At 36.2% G+C, this 21,794-nt stretch overlaps 1 long non-coding RNA gene across 1 annotated transcript in view; it reads left to right on the top strand.

The window, feature by feature from the left end:
- Positions 1–9,436: 9,436 nt before the first annotated feature.
- LOC136026183 (uncharacterized) overlaps positions 9,437–21,794 on the top strand; it is a 29,404-nt gene continuing 17,046 nt past the window's right edge. The window contains exon 1 of the long non-coding RNA XR_010617233.1: positions 9,437–9,633. This is a non-coding gene — a long non-coding RNA (uncharacterized LOC136026183). The remainder of the gene's footprint in view (positions 9,634–21,794) is intronic.

Below are 21,794 nucleotides of genomic sequence, written 5' to 3'. Positions count from 1 at the left end.
CAAAAAAACAAAAAAACAAATAAACACGCATCCGTGATCTGCCTTCTGGCAAAAAATGCAAAATTCCACATTTTTGTAGATAGGAGCTCGAAACTTCTACAGTAGGGTTCTCTGATACGCTGAATCAGATGGTGTGATTTTCGTTAAGATTCTATGACTTTTAGGGGGCGTTTCCCCCTATTTTCTAAAATAACGCAAATTTTCTCAGGCTCGTAACTTTTGATGGGTAAGACTAAACTTGATGAAACTTATATATTTAAAACCAGCATTAAAATGCGATTCTTTTGATGTAGCTATTGGTATCAAAATTCCATTTTTTAGAGTTTTGGTTACTATTGAGCCGGGTCGCTCCTTACTACAGTTCGTTACCACGAACTGTTTGATAATACTGCTGCGGTTAAGGTAGGAAATGAGGTTAGCAACTGGTTTTGTATTAAATCAGGAGTTAAGCAGGGTTGTGTTCTATCCCCCTTTATATGGATCATTTTGATGGACTTCGTCTTAAGGAGCACAGGAAAGGCAATTGGAGACCATGGAATCAAACGGGGAGGAAGAACGCTCCTGGACTTAGATTATGCTGATGATTTAAGCATATTAGATGAAAGTGTGAGCAAAATGAATGAATTTTTAGAGGTTTTACGAGTTCAGGGTGCTAAAATAGGCTTGAAAATTAATGTTAAGAAGACTAAGTCACTAAGGTTAGGAATAAGTGAAGATGAACAGGTGACCTTAGGTAACGAAAAGATTGATCAGGTTGGGAGCTTCAGTTACCTTGGTAGTATTATTAGTAAAGATGGTGGGAGCAGTGAAGATGTTAAAAGTAGAATAGCTAAAGCTCAGGGTGTTTTTTCACAGTTAAAAAAAGTTTGGAAGAATAGAAAGATAAGCCTACAAACCAAGATTAGAATATTGGAAGCTACAGTGATGACAGTGGTCAAATATGGCTCTGAAGCATGGACACTCCGAAAAGCAGATGAAAATTTACTAGATGTTTTCCAGAGAAATTGCCTACGGATTGTTCTGGGTACCCGGCTGACTGACCGTATTTCAAACAGTAGGTTGTACGAAAAGTGTGGTTCAATCCCGCTTTCTGGGGCTATAATGAAAGAAAGGTTGAGATGGCTAGGCCACGTTCTACGGATGAAGGATGACAGATTACCGAAGATTGTCCTTTTTGGCCAACCGTCTGGGGCTACACGGAAAGCAGGTCGTCCTTGTCTGGGTTGGGAGGATGTCATAAATAAGGATTTAAAGGAAATGGGAACTTCCTGGGAGGGTGTAAAGAGGGAGGCTTTAAATAGATTAGGTTGGAGGAGGAGCGTGCGTAGCTGTGTTGGCCTCAGGCGGCTTGGTGCTGCAGTGAGTTATTAGTAGTAGTAGTAGTAGTATTATGCGTAATTAAATAAACAAACTGAACTACATCAAACAAAATGTACCCAACTCTAGTGCCGGTTTCCCGCTCTTACCAATTTTCCATTATCTTTATGATGAGCTATGTAGAATAAAAAAGAGAAAACTATTCAGATTTAAATTGACTATTATCCCTTGGCCAAAAATAACTGATTAAAATGTCACAGCATTAGCAATTTGTTCAACAAAATAAATAGACCCAGTATTTAACAGTTACACCAATTTCAAGCAGTAGAAAGGTAGCTCCAAAGTAGGAGGAAAACCTGTGTTTGTAAAACAACCCGTGCCAGAAGGCAAATCTTGGAAACTTAAAGAAAGATGAACAAACTCTTAGAGGTTTTGCAAGTTCAAGGTGCTAAAATAGCTGTGAAAATATATGTTAAGAAGACTAAATCACTAAGGCTAGGAATAAGTGAAGATGAAAAGTTTACATTGGATAACGAAATGATTGTTAAGGTAGACAGCTCCACTTACTTTGGTAGTATTACCAGTAAAGATGGTCGGAGCAGTGAAGATGTTAAAGTAGAATCGCCAAGGCTCAGGGTGTTTTTTCACTGTTATAAAGGTTTATAAGAATAGAAAGATAAGCGTTCAAACCAAGATTAGAATATTGGAAGCTACAGTGATGACATTGTCAAATATGGCTCTGATGCATGGGTGCTCCGAAAATCAGATTAGGATTTGCTAGATGTTTTCCAGGGAAACTGCCTACGGATTGTTCTGGGCATTCGGTTGACTGACCGTATTTCAAACAGTAGGCAGTATGAAAAGTGTGGTTCAATCCCGCTTTCCAAGGCTATAATGAGAGAAAGGTTGAGATGGCTAGGGCACGCTTTGCGAATGAATGATGATAGATTACCAAAGATTTTTCTTTTCGGCGAACTGTCTAGGGCTAAACGGAAAAAAGGTCGTCCGCAGTTGGGGTGGGAGGATGTAATAAAGAAAGATTTGAAGGAAATGGGAGCTTCCTGAGAGGGTGTAAAGAGGGGGGCTTTGAATAGATTGGGATGCAGGAGAGGCTTGCGTAGCTTTGCTGGCCTCCGGTGGCTGGGTGATGTGGTGAGTTATTAGTAGTTGAAAGATAGGAAATCCAATGCAGCTTATACTCGAGGAGGAAGGATAAAATTAAGTAAGAGAATTTTGAAAAATAATGTGATCATTGATTCTTTCTAGCCTAGCAATTTGAAATGGTAAGTATGTTAATCTTCCTTCCAATACTACCTGAATCATATTTAACTACTTGGAGTCAATTTCATCTAATGAGTCTAAATAAAGGTTTCAGAAGATCCACAAAGAAAGGGAAAGAATCAAAATGGTAGTTTAAGACATTTCTTGTGGAAATAAAGAACATTAGTACCAATGATGTCTGACCATCTTCCCACATTGCAAATGAAAAATAAATATCTAAACGTTCGGGTCTTGACGTGTGAAATAGGAGCTATGCACCTTCTTTAATCACGAATCGGCACGCTTAATGAATAAATCTGCGAATCCTTATTCAAACACCATATGAACAGCATTTACAGGTTTGAGTTTGTGTCTATGCATGGAGTCTGAAAAATGTTTGTAACCTTAAATAAAAATAAAAAAGTACATTTCACGGATTATTTGTTTACCTGTGATTCACCTGGGTACGGGGCCAATTGATTTTTTGCATAGAAAGAAGTTTATTACGCCAACATCTGATCACACAAGTAATGAGAAAGTTTGAACAATCTGTAACTGTACTTTGAAGATTGTGGTTATGCTTCCATTCCGTTAACATCGTTAGTGCAGTGGTCTAGAAGTGACCAGTGAAATGGACGGATGAACAATAACCAAGCCATGTTGGTGTCACAGTAAATAAGGAAAATATAAAGCCCTTTTGAACCACTTGGCATGTAATTGATTCGAGATTGCCTTCTTTGGGAATTTTATTTGCCTTAATTGTCTATGAGAATGGGAAGAAAGAGAAAAGATAAGAAAGTAAAAACTGATGGTCGTAATGAGAGTGGTAATAAATCAAGGATAAGTCCAAAGTCAACCCTAAAATTATAACAGGGGATAAAGGGCCCACGTCAGAAGATTCTATTCTGGATTCTAGTTGCAAAATTTTACGATAGGATTGTGAGAAAAAAAATGCAGAAGATATTGGAAGAATCGTGGAGCTGTTGGAAACTTTGCAATCAGACGTGATGGAAATTAGAGCCCTTCATAGTGTGAAGACTGTTGTGCAATATATACATATAACTGTTCATGAATTATGAGAAAAGATGCACGCGTGTGGAAAGTGACGCAAGTGAAACAAATAATCGGGTAGATTGTCTGCAGTCTAAGCTAGAATATAAGGATAAACTCGTGAATGGTTTATTTGCCCAAGTTACATCATTAAAAAATCAGTGTCTCGTGTCGCAGCATACGAAAAAAAAACAACAACTTATTATTCTGGAGCGTGAAGAATGGTCCATTATCGCAGGTATCAAACTTAGAAGTGGCAAGCTTAGAGCTATTTTTTTTTGGGGGGGGGGGTCAAAAGTACCTTGTTGCCATCGTAGAAGAAGAAAAAGAAGAAGTTTATTATTATTCAATGCAATTACAATACTCTTATTCCCTCTCGAAAGACTCCATGGCCAGGAATACAAGGAGGATGTGGTGTAGCCAGGGATAAAAGGTGGATAAGCCCCCTTGACCTCCTTCGGTATAGGATCTAAACATTCACATATCTGTTTTCCTACAGATAGTCAATATGTTCAGTGCATCCCCCTTGGGATAACATGACCTGCAAGTATTCTCGGTAAAGGGCTCTAAATTCTGCAAATTGTCTATTGTTCACAGACAGCCATTATAGTAGAGCCAAGGTGGTCAAGCTTGATCTTTTCTGTTAATTAAACAAAAAAAAACAAATTTTTTTAAATGAAAGTAAAGAGCGACATTAAAACTTGAAACGAACAAAAATTACTCCGTATATGAAAGGGGCTTTTCCTCCTCAACGCCCCGCTCTTTACACTAAAGTTTGACTCTTTCTCTTAACTCTATATTTAGAACAGTAAAAAACTTCAGCGTAAAGAGCGGGGTGTTGAGGAGGAAAAGCCCCTTTCATATACGGAGTAATTTTTGTTCGTTTTAAGTTTTAATGTCGCTCCTTACTTTCATTTAAAAAAAACTTGTTTTTTTTTGTTTAATTTCTGGACGTTTTTTAAATAATGCATTTTTTTTTATCTTGGCTCTCCACGCATAAATAATTAAAACGAAATTTGCATCTTAATTTTTTTTTTGGGGCTAAATGGCTTTTTCATAGTTTTAATCGGACGATTTTGAAAAAAAGGAACGAGAGAGGAGGCCTAGTTGCCCTCCACTTTTTTGATTACTTAAAAAGGCAACTATAACTTTTAATTTTTTACGAACGTTTACATAAGTAAAAAATATACGTAACTTACGAATTAACTTACCTAGCGAATATCTATATTCGTATGTTTTTATTGCGTATATGAGGGGGCTCGCACCTCGTGATACCTCGCTTTTTACACTAAAGCTTAAATTTTGTCCCAATTCCTTAAGAATGACCCCTGATTCACAAAGTCCGTAGAATAAATAGTTGAAATTACTAAAAATACTTTAGCGTAAAGAGCGAGGTATTACGAGGAGGTAAACCCCTCATATGCGTAATAATTTCTGTTCGTTTTAAGTTTTAATGCTGCTCCTCACTTTCAGTAGAAAAAACTTTTCATATTTATTTTTTCATTGTTTTTTTTTAAATAATGCTAGAAAATCCTGCGCCCCCTCCATTGAAAGTCTCTTCCCCAATAAAACGTTCCTCCATTGAAAGATCTTTCCGCGTAACCTCCCTTCAACTCTCCCCCCAAACCAAAAAAATATCCCCCTGAAAACGTCTGTACACTTCCCAGTAACCATTAATATATGTAAACACAGGTCAAAGTTTGTAACTTGCAGCCCATCCCACGGCGACTGCGGGGGAGTAAGTCGTCCCCAAAGACATAGTTATTAGGCTATTCGACTATGGTGAATAAAATGGCTATCTCAGAATTTTGATCCGGTGACTTTGGGGGAAAATGAGCGTGGGAGGGGGCCTGGGTGCCCTCCAATTTTTTGGTCACTTAAAAAGGGCACTAGAACTTTTAATTTCCGTTAGATTGAGCCCTTTTGCAACATTCTAGGATCACTGTACGATCATCCCTGAGAAAAAAAAAACAAACAAAAAAAACAAATAAACACGCATCCGTGATTTGTCTTCTGGCAAAAAATGCTAAATTCCACATTTCTGTAGATAGGGGCTTGAAACTTCTATAGTAAGGTTCTCTGATACGCTGAATCTGATGGTGTGATTTTCGTTAAGATCGTATGACTTTTAGGGGGTTTCCCCAACTATTTTCTAAAATGAGGCAAATCTTCTCAGGCTCGTAACTTTTGACGGGTAAGACTAATCTTGATGAAAGAAGCTGCGAGTGGTAAGGCTAAGTAGACCCTAATGTAGAAAAATATAGTTTTGGGGCACGGACCGCCTAAAAAAGGTCCCCCAAGAAGGACCAAACAGTAAAATATATGGAAGGAGATGCAGCGAACCCTGAATGACAAAGAAATCCAAGAGTGGCAAGATCATAAGCACCAATCTATGTCTTTGAGGTTTTACTCCCAAGCTAAAAAATGGTGGGGGAAGGAGTTATATTTTGGGTTGAATAGAGAAGACTTGAAGAATTTGTCGCTGGTAAGAGGAGATAGTTTGAATTTAGGTGAGAGAAGGAAATTTTTGGGAAAGTTTAGGCATATGGCTGACCCCTATTTTATGTGTGGAGATGTGAATGAGAATTTGTTCCATTTTGTATCCGAGTGTGAAGAGCTGTCTGAGTTGCGGAATGAATATTTTGAATAACTGTTTGGGAGTGAATGCTGGTTAATTTAGCGGATGGCTGAGAGAAATGCATGTGCTATCAAACACTTTTGTAAGTTTCTTCGTTTAGGGATTAAACATAGGGAACCGGTTTGAGGGTATAGCTATCTTATAGTTTTTAGGAACTGAGCTTTAATATGATTGGTGCTTGTTGGTTAAAATGTTTAACCTTGGTGTGTTTTTTTTTTGTCTTTTTCTTGTTGTTTTTTTTATATACTATCTAAAGTTATATTTTGTTCCCGAGCTTCGTTTGTAGACTCTATTCTGTGTTGCTATGGTCCACAAGCTTTTTGCAATAAATCTTATCTTATCTATAGTTGACAAGTACACATTTACTAAAGAGAGAAAATAGAGCTAAAAGTTGTGACGGGACGGTACTTTCTAAAATGTCGCTGCCACGCCCAAAAATCGTATTAGATGTTTTATACTTCTGAGCTTATGGACAAAAATTGCTCTTTAACCTGTTTGGCTCTGATTGGTTTGAAACCTAAGCCGTAAGAAGTCGGGCTAAGGAGGCCCTATTCTACAAAAATTTAGTTTGGATTCACGAACAGTCTAAAATGGGCTTGAAAAGGACCAAAAAGTAAATTAAAACAGGTATATGTGAAAAAATACATAAATTGACTGTAAAGAGAAAACTGCAAATTTGACACAGTAAAGTGAAAGCGGTGCGAAGTGCTAAAGCTTCGCTAATCCAGTGCCATCGAATGGTGAGAAAGAATTGGAGCTTAACTCCAAATAAGACAGCATGCCTACTCAAAGCTGCAATCAGACCAATTTCGCCTCATGGAGTGGTGGTATGGATCAATCTGACTAAAATAAAAAGTCACGTTACCCGTTATCAGGGTGCAAAAGCTAGTGTTTCGAACGATGACATTAGCACACCCTTGAAGGCTATAGCATCCCTGGGGCCAATCGTAAATAGTAAAATACAGTAAATGAAGACTAAATTGTAATCATAGTAATGGGGATAAGGATAATCAGAGCATAATTGAGGATTTATTGCCCTGCCATTACCAGTATATGTGTGACAATATGCTGATCAATATTAGCGAGAAGGCTAAATATTTTTAATTATGTTTTGTTTGTTTGCTCAGAAAATACAACCAATGAGTGAATCATTTCTGTAGATGATTATTTGTAGAGATATGACTAGCGAGCGTTTAATTTTATCGACTGTCATGAACCCCTAATTCAGAGGGAAAATTCCATTTATAAATTTATATATATATGTAAAGTTTAAAAGGTTCGCAAATCTACTTTGCGTTCAAAGTTATCCCCCAAAGGATTTTCATATAGACCAGAAATTGAGTAATTCTTTAGCGATTCTGTTTTTGTAATTCCTCAGAAAATGTTATCCTTGGACACTTCCATTCTACTGACGAATCCCTCTTTACTATAATTGTCGATAATACTCTGGTAAGTGAAGCTAAACTTTTTGAACAAAGCAATATAGCCAATTTTTGTTTACAGGAATTTTGGCCGGTTCCTTCACGAGAAATAAGAAAAGGAGCTAGAGCTTTTATTTTCTCCGCTGATAAGAAATTCTGCAAATGGGGTGGGATGAATTGTATAAGCTTATTGTATTTCATAATGTAAATCATATAAATAACCTTCTTTTTGAAATTGAGCACATCTTTCATTAAGCCTTCTGCAAAAAATCACATTGAAATTTACAGTTTGGGTTCGTGTTTTATGTACCTTCCTAAGCTATTTACTTTTTGTATTTATTTGTCTTTGTGCCAACTAGATTATTTTTTTGATCTGCTTCATTGCGCATGCTCAAACTCGACTGGTGGGAATATGATTTGCATGCTATTGGCTAGAAAATAATATATTAGAATTAATGAGTTCTATTAAAATCAACTGTTTTACTAAATTCCTTAATCAACATTTATAGTTAATATTAAGCATGTTTATGTTATGTATGATTTGTGTTATTATGTCTAACAAGCTAGTTAACGTAAAATATAAATAATTTCCCATAAAGTTGAAAATGGGTGGCCATAAGCCTTTCGCGGTTACAGTTTATGCTCAAGGGAATTGAAACAGGATAAAAATTTGAATGTATCGAGATGAATCAATCAGTGTAACTTAAAGAAGCCATCAGAACCCGTGAAATGCCCATTAGGATCTTAAACCAACAACGTGGCAGCCTGCCAATACTGGGACCCAAGAGAGTCTAAGAGCCGTTCCTGGGCGGGACCCCCCTACAGCAGAGCCACCAATTTAGGGTCAACGAATTAATTACAGAGCCTCCTTCCCGTCTCAAATATAAGTAAAAACTATGAATCAAAGTAAAAAATGCAACCAAAGTGGGCAACACCCCAGTTGAATCCTCCCAGATACGGTGCCAAGGGCAGCTTGCCCCAGTTAAACCCCCAATTAGTCGGCTTTGGGTTTCTAAAATCAGGTAATTATTTACTAGAACAAATTTTCTAGAAAAATGTGTCGATAACATACAAAGCATGATGGTAGCTAACCGCAAGTTGAAGACATGCTCTTACCATGTCTGAAAAAAATGGGGTATCCCCTGAAAATTGGGCTCTGAGATAATTGGGTTCTTCAAAATATCTCCAAAAACTAACAATTTTCTTTTCGTTTTAACGTTCTTATATTTAAAGATGTTAATTTCTCTAGAGATTTTGGAGAACCCTGTTCTCAAAAATCTCTGTCAAAATTTCCTGTCCAGGGAAACTTCAGAACTTCGGCGGTGGTAGAGGCACCTTGTGAAATATAAATACCTTTCTGTCTGAATAGTGGAACGTATCCAGTCTGTTGACTAAGACCTCTACTTCTTTTTCTTCAAGTTTTATTATTCTTGGTGATTGAGGTGATGTTTAATTTGTACTTTTTCTCATCATTGTTAGAACAATAGCTGCAACCTATCAAACAGTGAATCACCACAGCAGTAACCGAAGTTTAAAAATAAATATTGAAAAATAATTTCTAATTCAAAGAACCTTTAGTTTAAAGCTGATTGACGAATGATAATATTTATTTAGGCCAGCAAATTTTTCGGTGATTTTGAACAAAGGTAGTGAGTCGAAATGAAAAGTGCAACCATTCGAATCGCTATTGCCGTAAACCCAAACCTATAGATTTACAGTCTTCCACCTATCGCCTTTTTTTCAAAAACTGAAAAATCACAACGAAGTGCCATTTTCTGCTGTTCCATGGCAAAAACAGCGATTCCAGTCCAAAGAGGACCGAAACGCCATGGGTTTCTACGATAGCTAATCGATGTATTATGGTATAAAACTCCGAACAGACGCTTTGAGCCTCCCATCCTGAAAAACAAGGAAAATCGCTCTTTTCAATAGGTTTTCATACCTTTGGTATGTCTGTTTTTTTTCCATTTCCATGAGGACTAGCAGGGTATCATAAGATCTTTGACAAATGTTTAATGTGAGTTTTTTAACCTACTGTCTAGATCTACGTGATTTTTGTTTGTAAATTTGTCTTGCTGTGAAGCATAGCAAGGGTACCATTGTAGCTTCGAATGACAGTAACCTATAACTGGAAGTTTACAGTCCCCTTCCCCTGATGTAAACTCCGCCTCTCAGCTTCTATAGTAAGCTCAAAAAGGAGTTTTCACAAAACCCACCAAGAGAAAAAGAAAATCAGTTTCTTTATTTGTATTTTTATCTGCAATGTGTAAGAGATGGTGGTGATAATAAACTTCCCAGGCTTTTTAATCCATGTATGAAAGTTGCATACTTCTCATGAGAAAGTTTAAGGAATGTAGAAAGTAAAGCTTCTTTTCCGTTGCCCTATTTTAAACAAGCACTCATTTGAAAAAAAAAAACTAAAAGGTACTGAAAATTAAACACAAGAATAAATCTATTTATCCCGAAGCAAAGAGTGAATTTGAAACTAAAAACAAACAAGAATGTTTGATTCGTAAGTTATTCATGAAATATCTCTAAAACTAGCTTAAATCATACTGTGTTAGGAAACAGACTCTGCTGTTGATAGTCGAATTCCACACCAGTGTGTATTTGCGCTTTATTCCGGAGATCTCAACTCTGAATGGGCTGAAATAACGTGTGGTGCTCCCCAAGGTACAAAGCTGGCTGCTTTACTGTTCTTGGCTGTGATCACCTGCGTTCTAGTTGATTTGGATGCACGTTTTAAACACGTCGATGATATGTCTGCCTTGCTCAAATTTCCCGTGGATAAATTCCAAGGAATACTCCAGTTCCAAGGTGAACTGAAAGACGGTTTCAATGATCAGTTCAGAAATAAAGGACTTCAAATGAACGTCAATAAAACAAAAGTGATGCATCTTAATCCGCTTAAAAGGGACGTAGCTTTCACGGACCCTGGTTCCCTACCACTTCAACTGCAATTATTCTTGGTGTAGCTTTCAGTATTAACTGTTATTTTAGCAACTGCGTTAAAAGGCAACTGCGCTTTGCGATCACTGACTACACTCCAGTGTACTATATACGTCCCTTTCTAGAATATGCATGCCCTGTTTGGGGACCACAGGTGTGCAATATTGATCACTTAAGTGACGATCTCGAGGCTCTTGAGAAACGGGTGACAAAAGTCATACTGGGCTTAAACACAGTCGGTCCTTTGTTAAAAAATTAGTAAAAACTAGTAAAAACGCACCACGTTGTTGCCTCCTCTTAATCCCCCCAAAGCCAATACTCGACACACGAACAAGTTTGAGCCAATAAAATGCTTCAGCCATACTTTTATTTCGTTTTGTACAAGCGTCATTAATCATGCTTAGTTTTTTTTCTCCTTTTTTGCTGTAAGATATAGCGTTATTTAGCTGAGATTCTTGCTAATACTATGAAAGCTGTTACTGACTTTTGATATTTCTCACGATTGTTCAATCCTTAAAAATAGCATTTTACTAAAGACTTTTTTTCTACACTAAAAATTATCGATGTTATGTCCGGTGAAGGACTACTGAAAGCTTTATAGATTAGTCTTAAATTTTCTGAAAGCTACTTATGAACTTTTCTGCTCCTAAGTGAACATCTTTATATTAAGGTAGCCTTGTGTTTTCAGTAATACGATAATTTTTAGAATTCCGCAGATATAAGGAAATATTACAAGTCAGTTTATATAAGCTAGTTTTGTAGATACATCTTGCATAATTTACGAAATAATAATTTTTGGTAGTTTTAAATTTTAACTTTTCTCTTTACTTCTGTAAGAAACACTTTGTTTTTAATTGATTACGAAAAAGATCTTGAAGCCCTAGAACTGTAACATGATAAATCTCCATATCTATTTGCCAAGTGATGTGTGAAAGAAAATGTCTAAGAACTGCGTCTTTTTGGTTTGTAAATATTAAACCAAGGATAAAGTGTTCCGCATTTCATTACAAGACGTCTTGTAATGATCTTACCACCATTCTTCCCTTGAAACTTGTAGTGCTTTACACTTTCATGAAAAATTAATCACTGTTGAAAGATACGAATTCACCTAATACTTGGCGTGTATGGCTCTTGGGAACCGTTCTTCTTATAGACTATGTCCTTTTAAGAGATCTGTAGCATTCTTTTGAGGATACTTGAAAGTATACTTTTCTTCCTTCATTTCCAGATAATAATAATAGCAGTCAAATCGTTCCTAAGAGACTAAAAATTTTTACTGTCAAGGTAGTGCCTCCAAGAGTGAGACTGTAATTGAAAAAAATTCTAATATTGGGAGTGAATAGTAATTCTTTTCTTATGGACAATGTTGTACCCTGATATATCAATGGATTCATTTCTAACTAATCATAACAATAGAAGGCTTGTGCCATGAGGAAGTGGCGATTAAGTTACTTTGATTAAGTTACTATGAGGAAGTGGCTACTAAGCTATTCCGGCCGAGTGGGTTGGTGCGTTGGATTCGGGATCCCTTGTCTGAGAGGACGCGGGTTCGAATCCCGGTGTACCCAATTCTTCAGTTTGGGACGGGGGTCAGTGGAGTGACTCTGTAAGCTTAGCCAGAGTCGACCCAGCTCTAAACGGGCACCTGGAGAAATCTGGGGAAGGTAAACCGGAAGGGTGTGCGAAAGCACAGGATGGCTGGCCCCCGACCCCCCATTGCACTTCCTGGCTGAAGGGCGAAGAAACGGAGATCAGCACCGCCGGTATGGACTGTAAAGTCTAATGCCGTATCCTTTAGCTTTTTTTTGTTTCTAAATTAGGAATTTTTCACGTTATAGCTACGTTTTAATTTTCTCTTCTGTATTAACGTTTGCCATGTTTTGTATTCATTTTTTATGTATACGGCCGATGGGCTGTTAAAAACACTGATCCATCTCTATATCTAAAGTAAATAAATGCGGCCCTAAAAGCAGACAGAAAAATGAATTCAGATAAATATAAAGACACCCATTTATAAGTCCATGGATAAGATAAGTTTCCGTTTTATTTAAAAAGTCCCAATTTTTTTTAAGTGCTGAAGTTGAGTTGGTCAGAACAAAGACTATTGTCAATTTGTTTGGACAACAGGCTTTTCCAACTCGGAAAAGCGTAACAAAAAGGCATATAACATTTTTTTGACACAGTTTTTAAAGTTTTTTTGTAGCCCCTCCCCCCGAAAAAGTACTCACCCCTCCACTCCCCACGAAAAAAATCCTGGACACAAAACTGGTCAGAACCATAGATTTAATACCTGAATACTTATCAGATAATACAGAAAAATTATTGGAATAAGTGAGCAGCTAAAACATATCTAACAAGAACTATGGAATCAATGGCTGAATCAATCAGTTTTGATTATCAGGTGAAAACCATTGGTTCTACTCCTATGTTGAGAGCTTCAGACATCATTGGAACCCGTTTTCAAGATTAAACAGTTCGTAATAATGAACTGTAAGTAAGGAGCGACGCGGCTCTATAGCCATCGAACTCTTAAAAAAAGCTGAATTTCGATATCTATAGATATATCGAAAGAATCGGCTTATTATGCTGATTCAAAATATATATGATTTTTTAAGTTTAGTTTTACCATTGAAGGCTACAAGCCTGAGCAAATTTGACTGATTTTTGAGGAAAAGGGGAAAACATCCCTTAAGAGTCAATGCATCTTAATGAAAATCACACCATCATATTCAGTGTATCAGAGAACCCTACTCAAGCTCCCATCTTGAAAAATATGGAAGTTTGAATTTTGTGCCAAAAGAGATCACGAATGCGTGTTTATTTGTTATTTTTTTCTTTATTTGTTTTCTCCAGGGATGATCGTATTTAACTAATGGTCTTAAAATATCAGGAGAAGGCTCATTCGAATGAAAATTTAGAGTTCTAATGCCCTATTTAAGTGAATAAAAGGACTCTAGGGCAGCTAGTCCCCCTCCCGCTCCAGTTTTTTCGCCAAAGCAGTTCAATCAAAATTTTGAGAGAGCCATTTTGTTCAAAAGAGTTGAAAAGTCCAATACTTATTCCTTTAGAGATAAATATGACCCCACAAAGCCCCTTGGGGAGGGTCTTTAATTTCTGGAATTTGCCCATTATTTCCGTGTAGTATTTGTTATAGGGAAGTATGCATGCAATTCTCAGGTGGAAGGAGGGTGAAATTTTACTTGGGGTTTTACACGAGGAGAATTTTCCATGGAGAGTGAAGTTTCTACAGGTGAACTTTTCAGGGGATATTTTGCAGCGGAAGAATTTTTCAGAATTCCTATATCAAATTGTTTTATCTGTCTTACTTTTTCTTTGTCGACTCAATTTTACACATTGAAATGTTAATGGTAGTTGTCAGGGGTGAATTTTCACCAGATATGAATTGGCTAGAGAAAGTTTCTGCGGAGGGGGAGCCAGATTTCCCGGCAATATTTAAGTAACAATCAGAAATTAAATAAAAAACAAGTATTTTCAACTGAAAGTAAGGGGCCGCATTAAAACTTAAAACAAACAAAAAGTATTAAATATTTAAGGGGATTGTTCCTCCTCAATACCTCATTCTGTACGCTAAATTTTGAATTATTGTCCCAGTTCTTCAAGAACAATTCCCGGAAAACAAAGGTCGGTTAATAAGAACAATAAGATTTTTATTTTAAATAAGTAAGACTCTAGCTTGAAAAGTGAGGTATTGAGGAGGGGATAATCCCCCTCATATGCGTTATAATTTATGTCTGTCTTAAGTCTCAATATTGCTCCTTACTTTTTGCTGAAAAAAGAAATCTTTTTTTTATTTAATATAAAAGAATGGAGCTCCTAGAAGCACGTCCTGTCTCTTGTTTATTATAAATTAATGCGTTTATAAATGGAGTATACTTTCTCAGTGTGTAAGTATAGCAAATCCATATCTTCAAATTATAAATTTAAAGAAGATATGATGGACCAATGTCTTGTTACAATTAGAGGAAATGTCATGTAAGTAAATATAGAACCACTAGGAAATCAAATGGCCTTGCTTGGTGATCCACTTTAACTTTGGTTTTGCACAGTGGCTTGAATTCATAGAAATATGATGAGGGGGGAGGGTGACAAAAGTGTATTTTTGAAAATCCAGGGGTGGGGACAATCTTGTTTTTTTTTCATTTGTTCTAATAGGCTAAAAAAAAGCCATAAAAGTCATTTTTCCATGACTATACAAAACGATTTTTTTCAAAATCTTTAAATTTAAGGAAGATATGAGCATCTATGTCTTGTTACAATTAGAGGAAAACGTCATGTAAGTAAATACATAACCACTAGAAAATTAAACGGGTTTGCTCGGTGAGCCAATGTAGAAGTGGTTTTGCACAGTGGCTTGAATTCATAGAAATTAGATGAGGGGGGAGGGTTACAAAAGTGTATTTTTCAAAATCCAGGGGGTGGGGACAGTCTTGTTTTTTTCATTTGTTCTAATAGGCTATAAAAAGGCCATAAAAGTCATTTTTCCATGACTATACAAAACGATTTTTTTTGCAAAATCCTTAAATTATAAATTTAAGGAAGATATGACGAACCTATGTCTTGTTACAATTCGAGGAAAACGTCATGTAAGTAAATACAGAACCACTAGAAAATTAAACAGCCTTGCTCGGTGAATCCACTTTAGCTCTGGTGTTGCACAGGGGCTTGAATTCTCAGAAAGTAGGTGGGAGGGGGAAGGCAAAAGTGTATCTTCAAAATCCAGGGGTGGGGACAATCTAGTTTTTTTTTTCATTTTTGCTGAAAGGCTTAAAAAAACCATAAAAGTCATTTTCGACGACTATACAAACACGAATTTTTTCAAAATATAGAAAGAAAGATTGAAAGTTCTAACTTTTTCATTGTCCTGACTTTTACTATAAAGAAAAAACTTCTAGAACTACACTTCCTTGCAGTGTTGCCAAGTCGTGAAAATCAAGGCTGGTGGCAACTTTTATCAAAGAGACAATTTTCTTGAAGTTAGCTTAATGGAAACAGTAAACCAAGCTATTCTTCAAAAATTGGAGGAAGGGTAATTGAACCCTGCTCCAATTGCGGCCTTTGATCCTGTAGAGGCACTGGACACATGCACTTTGCTTTTTTTTTTTTTTTTTTTTAGCTTTACCGGTTTATGCATATTGTTTCCAAACGACATCTTAAAACGTTTTAGATCAGATGTGATCGGGTCGCACCAAATGTGATATTAGTATCCCAAACGAGTAATCTAAGTAATCCCATCAGATTCTTTGTGGCAACTAGGAGTAGCCACAACCGTCTTCTCACACTAATAATGAGGCCTAACTAAAAAAAAATCTTTTTTTTTTTAATTTTGCAAAACAACCTTTACAACTAGAAAATGTAAAACTAAAATTTAAAATGACCGCATATATACACAGCATTCTTTGAAAATTCTCAAAAGAACCGCTGTCCCCCTTTTTTAATATAATACAGGGAGAATGTTGTTGCTAAGAAACAGAACGTTTTTACTGAGAAAATTCAAGAGTGTGACTGTAAAAAAAAAGCAGAACACAGACAAACAGTAAATTAATCGGATGGCTGGTGTGAATGGCTGCTCGGAATTAGCTTTTTCTTATTGACAATATCTACTTTTGGGAGAGCGTCAGAGCATTGTTATGAGAGGCCTTACAAGTATCATGTTCTTTTATGAAATAAATCTGTCACTTTAACGTATGCATTGTGCATGTTTAAATAATCGCAACTATAAAATTTTTCTTCGACCTTCTTTACATACTCATCCAAAGGATACCCTCCAAAAGAATAGTCTTTACGCCTATCGGGCCACCACAACCATGCCAAAATGTTATTTTAATTACGATGGGTTAAAGCTTGGTATATTTTATGTGCTGAAACCAAAATTATATTAACTATGCATATTTTAAGAGGCGGATTGGAGATATATTCTATTAAAAATACGAGTTATAGATATAAAGGGTTTTTTGTAAGGCAAGTTAATTTTAAAATTGGTTTTCGCATCTGGAATGCAGTAAGGAGCTATTTTTTTTCTCTCTCTCTCTCTCTCTCTCTCTCTCTTTCTCTCTCATTTCACTTTTGTAATTTATGCTCTTTAATTATTCCCCACCCCATGGTCAAGGTATCCTTCTTGTGTGGATTATTCATTTTGCTGCCTGTTTCTTTTAAATACAGAATTTCACACCAACAACGTTGAAAATGCATTAAGGAGAATTTGAAGACAGAAAAAGAAGAACATAAAGGAAAAAGAAAAACCAGAAAGAAACTTCTGTCATGGACTCGCACGTGTCAACAGACTCAAAAAAGAAATAATAGAATTCAGAACATATCAGATGCCACAAATGTACATATTTTTATGTCAATACTTCTAGAATGAATTTTCTCATTTGAGTATTTTTGATTTGATATACAAGATTTCTAGTATTACGAGACATGGCAAAATTCTAAAATCAAATTTTCTGAAAGATGTCACGGTAGACAAACGCTTGTGATTGCGTGGCCTATTAACTGGCATTTTTTTTGCAATTACTTAGAAAAAAACTATCGGAAAAAGACGTTTTTAAAGAAAAGTAAAGGTAATATTAAACTTAAGATCAGAAGAAATAGACAATAACTCAAACTAAAAAAGACCAAAAATTACTATTAAAGAGTAAATGAAAGCCAAAATGAACAGAAATTAAACTAACAATCGTAGCAAAAAAACAAACAAGAGGTACTATTAAAAATAAATAAACAAATCTGAGAACGAGTAAAGTTTAAAATGAATGCGCAAATCAAACTTTAAACAAACAAAAATATGCTATTGAACTATAAGTGAAACCTAAAACGAACAGAAATTTTAATGAACAGTCATAGCAAACAAACATACAATAGGTAATAATAGAAAAGAGTAAATACATCCTAAAACGTGTAAGCTTAAATTGAATATGAAAATCAAGCTTGAATGAACAAAATCATTACAAACAAGAGTTTGGGTTTTGCCTCTTTCGCTCACAATAAAATTTTAAGACCATCTGTGTCAATGGCGGATTACTGAAAACAATATGTGTCTTGAGTAGTCGTGGAAAGTACATATAAAATCAAACTGAATGTTTGATATATAACGCTATTAATGGTTGAAAAATCATCAGTATAAGATTTTATTTTCACTGTAATTTTATTTTAATTTTGAATGTTCTCATAAGTACAAAAGAAAATATTTTTAATACAACTCGTGTTCAGTGAAGCATCAATAACACAGTAGTCTTTAGACTTTTACAGTTAGGGAAGGGGGCAGCATCCAACTCTCATTTGTAGTGAAGTTAAACTTAATATCATTATATTAATTTCCGAAAGCTCATCAGTTCAAAATTTAATTTTATTGTAATTTTTATGTTTATCTTCAATATTGTAATAAGTGCGAAAGAAAATATTTGTAAAATGATTCGTGTTCAGTGAAGTACCAATAACAAAGTAGGCTTTAGACTTTTACAGTTAGGGAAGGGGGCAGCATCCAACTCTTGTTTGTAGTGAAGCCGTATTTGTCTTGAATATTTTCGGAAAGAAGTAACACAATTAAACTTAATATTTGATATATAATTTTATTGATTTCTGAAAGCTCATCAGTTCAAAATTTAATTTTACTCTAATTTTTATGTTTATTTTCAATGCTGTAATAAGTAAAACAGAATATGTTTGTAATATAATTCGTTTTCAGTAAAGTGCCAATGACGCAAATGGTTTCAGACTTTTACTATGAGAGAAGGAGGCAAAACCCAAACTCTTGTTTGTAGTGATTATAGTGATGCCCCGGGGCATAACTTAATACACTTACCACTGGGCTCTGGGGGTTGTGTCGACCCCGAAGTTTTGTTATCTTATGATTAAACTATTTTCAATAGTTTATCGGATGTATTTGTGAAAAAAGGGCGTGGAAGGGAAGGGCTAGTTTACCTCCAATCTCTTTTGACTCTTAAAAAGTTAACTACAATTTTCAATTTCAAATCAAATGAACCCCTTTTGAAGTTATACGAGCAACCATTCTATAAGAACCATATACGCCCCTTGGGCATAACTTACAACCCCTGCCCGTGAGGCCTCGGGGTTTGTGTCGATCCCGGAGTTTTTGTTATCTGATCTTTTAACGATTTTTAAAATTTTCATCAGATATTTCTAGGGAAAAAAGGGTGGGGGCAATTTTCCCTCCTATCACTTCCGACTCCTAAAAACGACAATTCAGATTTCCGATCGAAAGAGCCCCCTCCGTAGTTTATAAGACCATCCCTTCCATATCAAGTGCCTCTTGTGAAAGATAAAAAATAACGGAGCTTTTTGGTCTTAGGGTAGGTGGGGGGAGGCTATTTGCGATTGAATCACTTTTAACTCTTATAAAGGGAACTAGAACTTCCAATTTCCAATCATTTAAGTCCCCTTAGAAGTTAATACGACTGTTTCTTCCAAAAAAAAACCTAATGTACTCCTGGGACATAAAGTGTAACCATTCTCCTAGGTTTTCCGGGGGGGGTGTAATGTTGACCCCGAAGCTTTTGGTATCTGCTTGTTGGACTATTACCTTCAAACAATATAATATCTTGTTTGATCATTGGACTATTACCAAACAAACTGGCGATCTCAAATTTTGATCAGATGCATTTGGAGAAACAAAGGTGTGCGTGTGTGGAGTGGGGGGTGAATAGATACCATATGATCTCTTTTTACGCATAAAAGACAACTAGAGCTTTCAATTCCCAATCAAATGAGCCGCCTCTGAAGTTTATACGATCAATCATTACACAACAACCTTATATGCTCGCGCGGCTTAACTTAAAACACTTGCCCGTGGGCCCTGGGGGCTTGTGTTGATCCCAGAGTTTTTGTTATCTAATGTTTGAACTATTTTTAACGAAATGGCTATCTCAAAATTTCTATCAGATGGGTTTGGGAGAAAAGGGCGTGAGGGGCAAGTTCCCCTCTGATCTTGTTTGACTCCTAAAATTGAACAAGAGCTTTACATTTCCAATCAAATTAGCCCTCCTTTAAGTATCCACGAGCATCTCTTCCATAAGAACCACATAGGCCCCCAGGGAATAACAACATCTACCCCATGGCCCCAGAGGGCTTGTCGACACCAGAGTTTTGTTGCATGATCCTTGAACTATTTTTAACATAATGGCTATCTCAAAATTTTTATATAGATGTATTTGGAGAGAAAAGGGCGTGGGGGACCAGCTGCCCTTCAATCACTTGAGCTCTAATCAAAAATCACCTGACTCTAAAAAAAAACACTAGAACTTCCAATTTCCAATTGACTGAGCCCCCTCTGAAGTCTATACGAGCACCCCTTCCATGGCAAGGGCCTCGGGAACAAAACAGTAAATTATGGGAGCCATATGGTCTTTACTATAGTCAATGCAATAGCACATCCTCTGACTTCTTTTCTTTCAGTGAGTTTCAAGTTGAAATTTAGCTTATAGAGTAATATTGAGGAGCAGGAAGCCCCTCTCATATTTGTGGTGAATCTGAATTAAATTGTATGTAAAAAAAATTCTTTGTTTTAATTTCTTGCTACTCTTAATATTTTTTTTATTGGGATATTAAGGACTGAATTTTTTTCTTTTATTTAAAGAGTGAAACTCATAACTCCCCGAAGACCTGCCACTAGAAACAGAATGTTCAAGTAGGGTTTCGAAATAACGTCAACCTACCACATACCTCTTTTTGAACAATATATTTCTCTGGGTAGGGTCAATAGGGGGCACTTCCCCCAACATATTTTAGTGCCCCGTTCCTCCAGACCTAGAGTACGAACACTTGCCGTCCACTGTACTTTCATTGAATATGGGTGTTTGGGTATTTCCGTTCAAAAATTCTGAAAACAAAATTGCACCCTGTTGAAATAAAAAAAAAAATTATTTGACTTCTAATCTTCTTGAATCTACGCCACTGATCTCCCTTTGGCCTACATCTGCCCGTTTCTGCATGCAAGAAAATGAATATGATCTTAATCGAAAACTTAAATAAGATTTACAACAGCAAGGGTGAGTTGCCTCTTTGCCGCCCTTTATTAACGCTTAGTTAAAGATGTCCTCTTCAAATTTTATATTTTAGTCCCTCCGTAACTCCAGTTTTGTAGAAGAAATAGAAATCCTAAAATAAAATGTTTTGGATGTAAGTTACTACTTAGTAACAACTCAGTCCAGCACCAAGCCCCATCTGAGGCCTATACAGCTACTTACACTCAGTCCTTCTTTCATTACAGTCCTGGAAAGGGAAATTGACATATTTTTCGCACGCCTAAATTTTTAATACATGTTCAATTGAACGAGTACCATACCTAAAATTATATCCTTGGAAAATCCCTCTGGAAGACATCTGGCACATCCAGTAGCATAGCTAGGGGGTATGGGCTGTTGCCGAACAGAGTCTCTGAAGGGATGAAAAACTAAGGTTTTTGTCAATGCTATGATCTACTTAAATTGTTGTAATGATAGTAGGAGGGGTGCAAAAAGGAGGGGCTCTGAAAACCCTAAATACACCCCTGAGTGTCTTCCTAAGGCTAAAAAAGCGAAGATGCTTAAGAGTCATACTTAACTTCTATCATTATGGCTTCAAATGTTCTACTCTTGGTTTGAAAATTTGTCTTCCTATTCTTCCAAAAAAATTTTTTCAACTCCAAGAAAATACCTTGTTTGGCTACTATACTTTTTGCATCTTCACTGCATCATCTTTTCTAATAATGCTACCCATGTAGGTAATGCTATCCCCTTGATTGATTTTCTTGTTACCTAGCATAACTTTGTTGACTTCATTCATTTCTAGTCTAAGTGATTTATCTGTCTAACTTTAATTTTTAGACCTATTCTTTCAGCTTGAGCTCTCAGAAGCTCAAAAAATCACTCATTTTTCTGATATTTTATCTAGGACACTCAAATAATCTGCATAATCTACATCTAGTTTACTTTTCTGCTTTATTCCCTAATCCTCCATAACTTTGTTCTTTAAGACAAATTTCATCAAGATACTTCCCCGAAAGAGGGTAATGTAAGTTGGAGAATTACGTTCTAGAACATGCAAGTACTAAACCCTCGGATGAGCAACATTTCCCCCAAAAGACACTCGCCATTCAGATTCCACCCTTCCTGTGCAATTTATCAGTCTTTGCCTGTTATATAGTC

This window comes from Artemia franciscana, chromosome 1 (assembly GCF_032884065.1).
Source record: "Artemia franciscana chromosome 1, ASM3288406v1, whole genome shotgun sequence".
Lineage (NCBI taxonomy): Eukaryota > Metazoa > Arthropoda > Branchiopoda > Anostraca > Artemiidae > Artemia > Artemia franciscana.
The sequence above is the reverse complement of the archived record's forward strand: the minus strand, read 5'-3'. Positions and strand labels throughout refer to the sequence as shown.